The following is an 8,056-nucleotide window of genomic DNA, read 5'->3' on the forward strand; positions in this document are numbered from 1 at the left end:
CCCAGCTCCTTCAACCGTTCCTCATCAGGCTTGGTTTCCAGACCCTTGATCATTTCAGTCGCCCTCTTCTGTACACCTTCCAGCTTGTTCAACATCCTTCTTTAATTCCAGCACCCAGAACTGGACACCATTTTGCTGAGATGTGTGACCCTGCCCTTGCTCGGAGTATTGCTTTGTAGCATGAGAAAGCTTATGTAACGATAATTTGCTTAGTCTTTGAGATGTCTCGAGGTGTATTTTCTGGCACCTTAATTTCAAACACCACTTTTTCTTTGGCAAGAAGAGGGTTCCTATTTTGGGATCTTCATTGGGGCCCTGAATTACCTTAATGTAGCCCTGAGACTAGACCAGATAGCAGAGTCCTAATCTGTCCCAAACTCAATCCTACGGGGCCCAAACAAGAGAGGTTCTAAACCATAGCAGAATCTTGACCCTGTTCTGTGTCTCCAGCAGGCAAAGCGGGAGAGTGATGGTTTGGTTTGGCAGCTTGCTAATTGAGCGCCGGCTTTTCCCCAGCGACAGCTCCACTTTTGCTATGATTTCACAGCTATGGCAACGCTCCTCTCTCCGCCCGCCCCCAATCTGCGTCTGATGACCCCCTTAGTCAAACAAAAACTTTCTCCTCTCCCTTGAATTCATTGCTAGGCTCTCTCTCTCTTGCTCACTCACTTTAAAAAAATAGAGAGAGAAAAGATCATCCACTTTCTCTGTTTCTCATTAATTATTCACTTCTCATGAAACAGGAATGAAAACAGATTAAATGATGTTGGCCGGATTCCTGCAGAAGTGGAATCAGACCAGGAGATTTCCTGCAACCATGTCAGGAGGCTGCCTTGCTTGCAACTGGAGCAGTGAGGAGAGCTTGGGTTTTCCAAAGTGGGGCTGGGACGAGCTCCTCTGGCTTGGGGAACGGCACATGATGCCCACAGTAATTTTATCCAAACGTCTTTAGGAAGCTGCAACCACCGCATTGTCAGCACATTTTCCTGCTCGGGTAGACCAGCCCTTGTAGGAAGGCTTGAAAAAGCGGGGAAAGGGGGGCAGGCAGGAATCTGTCTCCCCTGTCACATACTTTGCCTCCATTTCCCCAGGACTCGGCCAACATCACAAGCAGCAGCAGCAGCTGGGGGAAAGGCAAGTTATGGACCTTGCAGGAGAAGCATGAGTTCGAATCCTGTTTTAGGGTGTTTCTGAACACCAGTTGCTGGAAATTGCAGGAGGAGAGAGGACTCTTGTGCTTGAATCCTGCTTCGAGGTTTCAGTAGGCATCTAGTTGCTGATGTGGGGCTAGATGGACCATTGGCTTGATCCAGCAGGTTCTTCATAAGATCTTATGACTTCTCTCTTCCTCTCTTATAATCCTAGAACCTGGGGCCATCTAATCATAGAATTCTAAAATTGTAGAGTTGGAAGGGACCTCAAGGGTCATCTCCAACCTCCTGCAAATGCAGGAATCTCAGCTAAAGCATCCATGACAGATGACCATCCAACCTCTGCTTAAAAACCTCCAAGGAAGGAGAGTCCACCACCTCCTGAGGGAGACCGTTCCACTGTCAAACAACTTCCTGAAGGTTCTTCCTGATGTTGAGTTGGAATTTCCTTTCCTATAACTTGAAGCCATTGATTCAAGTCCAACCCTCCAGAGCAGCTTGTTCCCTCTTCCATGTGACAGCCCTTATTTGAAGATGGCTATCAAAACTCCTCTCAGTCTCATCTTTTCCAGGCTAAACATACCCAGCTCCTTCAACTGCTCCTCATAAGGCTTGGTTTCCAGACCCTTGATCATTTTGGTCGCCCTCTTCTGCACACCTTCCAGCTTGTCAACATCCTTCTTTAATTCTGGCACCCAAAACTGGACACAGGATTCCTGGTATGGTCTGACCAAGGCAGAATAGAGTGGTACCATGACTTCCCTTGACCCAGAGACTAGATTTCTGTTGATTCAGAATGGTGGGCGATTCAGGGCAGACAAAAGGAAGCCCTTCTTCTCCTGGTGCATCGTGAAACCACAAAATATTCTACCCCAATGGCCACCAACTTGGATGGCTTTAAAAGGGTTTGTTGGAAACTTTGGGGAGGATAAAGCTATCAGCAGCTACTCACCACAATGCCTATGTTCTACTAGCACTGTCAGAGGCAGAATTCCTCTATATACCAGCTTCTGGGAAACACAAGTGGAAGAGAATTATTGCACCCAGGACCTGCTTGCAGCCTTCCCATGGGCAACTGGTTGGCCACTGTGATAACAGGATGCTAAACTAGATGATTCCTCTGAGGCTTCAGCAAGCACGGCTGTTTTTGTGTTCCTATAATGTGCATTTGTCCTGCCTGTTTATCCTCAGTTTTTCGCTTGCTTCCCTGCCAGGGATTTCACTAGGTACTTAAAAGGTTCGGCGCACAGGGCCATGGTCCAAATTGGCACCACACTTGTGTATGTTGACATATGCATAGAGATGCCTCGGGGCAAATTAAGACGCCAGAAGAAGAGCGCTGTGTTTTGAAGGGTGCTCAGCTTCGCTGGAAGCAAAAGGTTTTAAAAAAATGTTTTTAAAAGGACTTGCAGTTCCAGTGGAATGGAGGAGATAAGTTGCATCCTTACAACCAGCGAGGGCTGGTGCCCACTGGGCAGAAGGCAGGGAGACCAACAGTAGGGGGAGCCAAAGGCAATGACAAGCAGAGCCAAACACTTCTTCTTGGACGCTTATCCCCCTCCCTGTTGAGCTCTGCAAAAGGGCATCACTGAAATTAAGGAGGACTGGAGTCCTACCCCGCTGGACTGGTTGTCAGTAAGAAGGCAAGCAGGTGGGAATATACACCTCCAACGTTCTCCAGGTGAAACTAGGGACATTCGATTTTGCATCAGTATCACTGCTATTTAGTTGCATTTATTGATTTGGGGTTTTCTTTTCCCCGCAGGCTTCCCTAAATGCAATACATAAATCCAAGGATTTATGCTTTGTGTGTTTCCTCTAACAACTTTTGCTCTTGACCAGCAGGAAATTCCCAAGCCGTGATACTGATGTAGCATAGAATGACCCTATTTTCATCTGGGGAATGTCGGAGGGTATGGGAATGGACTGAGGGCAGGTGGAGGTTGATGGAACAGTCCCCCAAATTTCCCTAATGGACCAGCCTCAGCTGCTGGGAACACAACCAATATATGTTAATTTGGAAGTCCCACTACACTAAGTGGGCTGACTTCTAGGTAAGTTTTGCAGAGGATTGCAGCCTTGGTCAAGCCACTCTTTGTGCAAAAAGTTAAGGACAAAAGAAGAGCCTGCTAGATCAGGCCAATGGTCCATCTAGTGAAGCATCCTGCTCCTGCAGTGGCCATCCAGATGTCTGTGGGAAGCCTGGAAGCAGGATCTGAGCACAAGAGGAATTCTCCCCTCCTGTGGTTTCCAGTAACTGGTATTCAGAAGAATTGCTGCCTCCAGCTGTGGTAGCAGAGCTGAGCCATCATGACTAGCATCCATCAATAGCCCTCTCCTCCATGATTTGTCTAACCCTCTTTTAAAGCCATCTAGGCTGGTGTCCATCACTGTCTCCTGCAGAAATGAGTTCCATAGGTTATCTATGTGTGAAGAAGTCCTTCCTTTTATCTGAATCTCCCAACATTCAGCTTCGTTGGACGTCCACGACTTCTGGTATTATGAGAGGAGAAAAAACTTTCCTCTATCTACCTTCTAATCCAGAACGCAGCAGCTAGACTGGTGACTGGGAGCGGCCGCCGAGACCACATAACACCGGTCTTGAAAGACCTACATTGGCTCCCAGTACATTTCCGGGCACAATTCAAAGTGTTGGTGCTGACCTTGAAAGCCCTAAACGGCCTCAGCCCAGTATACCTGAAGGAGCGTCTCCACCCCCATCGTTCTACCTGGACACTGAGGTCCAGCTCCGAGGGCCTTCTGGCGGCTCCCTCACTGCGAGAAGCCAAGTTACAGGGAACCAGGCAGAGGGCCTTCTCGGTAGTGGCGCCCTCCCTGTGGAACGCCCTCCCACCAGATGTCAAAGAGAACAACAGCTACCAGACTTTTAGAAGACATCTGAAGGCAGCCCTGTTTAGGGAAGCTTTTAATGTTTGATGTATTACAGTATTTTAATTTTTTGGGGGGGAAGCCGCCCAGATTATTATTATTATTATTACTTCTCCATGCCATATTTTCATAAGTTTCTATGAAAAGTCCAAAATGCTGAGACCTTTCCTTATCACCTCCCCTCCCCATCTCATGCTGCACCAAGGCATGCTGGGAGCAAGAAGCGATGGCTTCTCTCCTTTTGAAAATGCAAATGACTCCCGTTGTTCGTGTCTGCCTGCGTTCATGAGTGCCGTGTGTCCCTGATACATTTCACTAGCCTTGTCAAAACATTTTTCGCTTCCCCAGAAATTCCTCGGATGTTTCATTTGCGTTAAAACCTCCTCATTCACCCCCATTCCCCTCCTCCCTTTTCGATGGAGTCCAAAAACAGTTGTCCTGCAAGTAAATATACGTCCCACCATATTGTCTGCTGGAGAAATCTGGCCTCTGCTAACACTCTCCTTGCATGTTCCGGATTTAGACATTTTAGCACTGTCTCTTGGCGTCGTTTCAGCGTGTGTAAAAATACACTGATTTATGGCATCCACATGAAAAGCAAACCCATAATTTCTAGATTTCAGGAATCTACACATTTCGAAGGTAATGCATGGAAAGTTCCTTCGGGGGATGGGATCCTGGCTGCTTGCTTGCCCTCCTTCTCTTTGGGGAACGGTCGGATCTGTCTGTTTTGGTGTGTCTCAGTTTCTCATTTTTCCATTCTTAAGTTCAGTTCATCACATTTCAGTTTGCAGAATTTTTGTTAAGCGCTCATGAAAATTGCCAATGTTTTAGTACACATATGCTCATTTATGAACTGTATATCATTTTGTCTAACATCCCTTCTTTCTGCAAGCCGCTGTTCTTAAGCTAATGCACGATTGCACATTGCTGTCATTGATAGATACTTTACCCCAGCACATGTAGTTTTCTTCACATTGTTTGGCTGGAGGGCTGCATAGGGAGTTGAGATAATTCGGATGAAAACAGGAAAAGATGCTTTTCCTGCTCACTAAACCCTGTTACCTCTTCAGCTTCCAGCACCTTCTCCTCCCAGTCTGCTCCCTCATCTCCATCTGACCACTCAGAGGTGTCCCACCACCCCCTGGCTCTGAGCCTTCTTCCCTTGAGAGTTCCCCAGCTGGTTCCTCCCACCATTTGTCTACTACATCCAGCCAGTCCATGACTGGTGGACTCTCCTTCCTTGGAGGTTTTTAAGCAGAGGTTGGATGGCCATCTGCCATGGATGCATTAGCTGAGATTTCCTGCATGGCAGGGGGTTGAACTAGATGACCCTTGGATCCCTTCCAACTGTCACGGTCCGGTTCATGGGCAATCAAAGTCCTGTCAGGGGACGTCAGGACCGGGGGCAAGATGGCGGGGTGGGAGCAGGATCGGAGGTCCAGAAGCCAGGAGTCAAGGTCAGGAAGCAAGGAGTCAAGAAGTCAGGGGTCCAAGGATCAAGAAGCAGGGAGTCAAGAAGCTGAGGTTCAAGGATCAGGAAACAAGAAGCCAAACGCAGTAAGGCAGGAAGTGTGTTGCTGTGGCAAAGAGCCGAAGGGAAATGCTGACCTTATATCCCTTCCCAGCTCTTGTCACCAAGTGCAGTGAGTTACCAATCGGCCTCACCTGTCTTGCCTCCGCAGAACAAACTTAGGAAGGCCCCAGTCCTGCAAAGTCCTATTGGTCACAGGGCCTGGCTCCTGCACGCACACCTGACACAACACTATGATTCTATGACTCTGGTTGGTCACTGTGAGAACAGGATGCTGGACTAGATAGATCACTGGCCTGATCCAGTAGAATTGTCTTATGTTCTTCTGTCCCTCCTGCAACCACAACTTCTCCAACCTCAGCCTCTTCCTTTCCCTGCATTCACCAATGGCAGAAGGGGCTCCAGTTGTGGTGCATGTGTGTCTTTGCAGTGTGTGTGTGTATTAGCCTTCTCCCAGTTCAGCTACACAACTTGGGATGACCCCAAGGACTCTGGATGACTGGGGTTCACAGGACCAGATCAAAGTTCAGCTCATTAGAAAGACTCCTCACCACCTCTGACCACCGTCCACGAAACGTGGCTTGCCAGAACTTAATGAAAACTCCGGAGTCGAAGCAAGCAATTACTCTGCAGTGCACTGGCTGGGTTCTCAAACCACTTTCAAGTACGAAGTCTATAAATATTTGTGATTCAGTTAATATTTGAATAATGTGGCTGAAAGTTAAATAGCAATGTTCTTCTGAAATGTTTGATCTCAGCAAATTTCCGGCCTGGGCCAACAGTGAGCAAACGTGATTGGGGTTTTTTACAACCTCCATTCTCCAGTCGGATTAAGTTCTAAGACCAAGGGAGGAGCGTTCTCGTGACATGTTTATATTCCACAAGGTGGCGCTGTTACAGGTGACGCTGTTACTCTTTGTTCTTTGCGGAGGATATAAATTACAGGAGTAATATGTCTTTATTCACCCTCTCTGACCTAAACTCATTCTGAACAACCCACTGCATTTTTTTTTAAAAAAACCCAACAACCTTGATAACTCTCAAGATCATTTTTTCCCTCTTAAAAAACTGAAGTTGATAGTCCTCATGATTATGAGACAAGTTTCACAGCAGGATAGGAATTCCTGTTGCCAAGGCCAAAGAAGCACTCTGTTAGTTGATTGGATGTAAAGGAGGTCAACAGAGGATCCTGCGCCTTTAATAGTCTTGTGGGTCTTTCTCTGGGTTCCATATGTGCCTCCCAAGGAAACATGTGGCTCCTGAAATTTCCAAACGACAGTGACAGAGACTGGAATCATATGCATACCCACCTGGAAGGAAGGCTTATTGAAAACAGCTGGGCTTACTTCTGAATAAACATATGCAGGACCACAATATTAAAGGCACAAAGTTTCTTCCCTGCTTCGCCTCTGATCACCCTCCTCACCAACCGTCAAATCAGCCTTCCAGAGTCTCTTGCGGTCGGGTCTCTTTACGCACCGATTGGCCTACGCTGCAAATCAGCATCCCGTTAATGCTTTCCCTTTTTGTGTATTTAGCAATTTAAGAGGCACAATGAAGAAGCAAAGTTTAGGAATTGTACCATCCGCTTGCCTTGCCTTTTCCCCCCATCACGCTTTCTCCTGTTGAAGAGATCTATATATCAATTCAAAAGTCAGTGAATCCAGATGCAAGTCGCTGGCAGTGGAAATTGGGGGGGGGGGACCAGGGTCTCCAGGAGCTTCTTGCCCTTGGTGAAAAGCAGGGGGGTAAAGCCGACCCTTGACCCAAAAGCTAGCATGGTCCAAGGGATGGGACTAAGCAGAGCACACTTTCCTCAATTCCTTCTTGAATGTACCAGCAGGCAATGGTAGAGTGCAACTCTACCTTGGACTATGATCTGCTCAGACTATGTGCCTAAGGAAACCAGTGAATCTGCCTAAAGTTAATAATAATAATAATAATAATAATAATAATAATAATAATTGTACCCTGCCTATCAGACTAAGCTTCAAGCATTTACAAATAAATAAAAAAATAAAAAAGCAAACATTAAAAACTTCTCTACATGGGGCTGCCCTCAGATGTCTTCTAAAGGTTGTACAGTGGTACCTCGGGTTAAGTACTTAATTTGTTCCGGAGGTCCGTTCTTAACCTGAAACTGTTCTTAACCTGAAGCACCACTTTAGCTAATGGGGCCTCCTGCTGCTGCTGCACCGCCGGAGCACGATTTCTGTTCTCATCCTGAAGCAAAGTTCTTAACCCAAGGTACTATTTCTGCGTTAGCGGAGTCTGTAACCTGAAGCGTATTTAACCTGAAGCGTGTGTAACCCAGGGTACCACTGTATAGTTATTTATCTCCTCAACATTTGATGGGAGGGTGTTCCACAGGGTGGGCACCACTACTGAGAAGGCCCTCTGCCTGGTTCCCTGTAACTTCACTTCTCGCAGTGAGGGAACCACCAGAAGGCCCTCGGCGCTGGACCACAATGTCCAGGCTGAA

Source organism: Podarcis pityusensis, assembly GCF_964106645.2.
Source record: "Podarcis pityusensis genome assembly, chromosome: 5".
Classification (NCBI taxonomy): Eukaryota; Metazoa; Chordata; class Lepidosauria; order Squamata; family Lacertidae; genus Podarcis; species Podarcis pityusensis.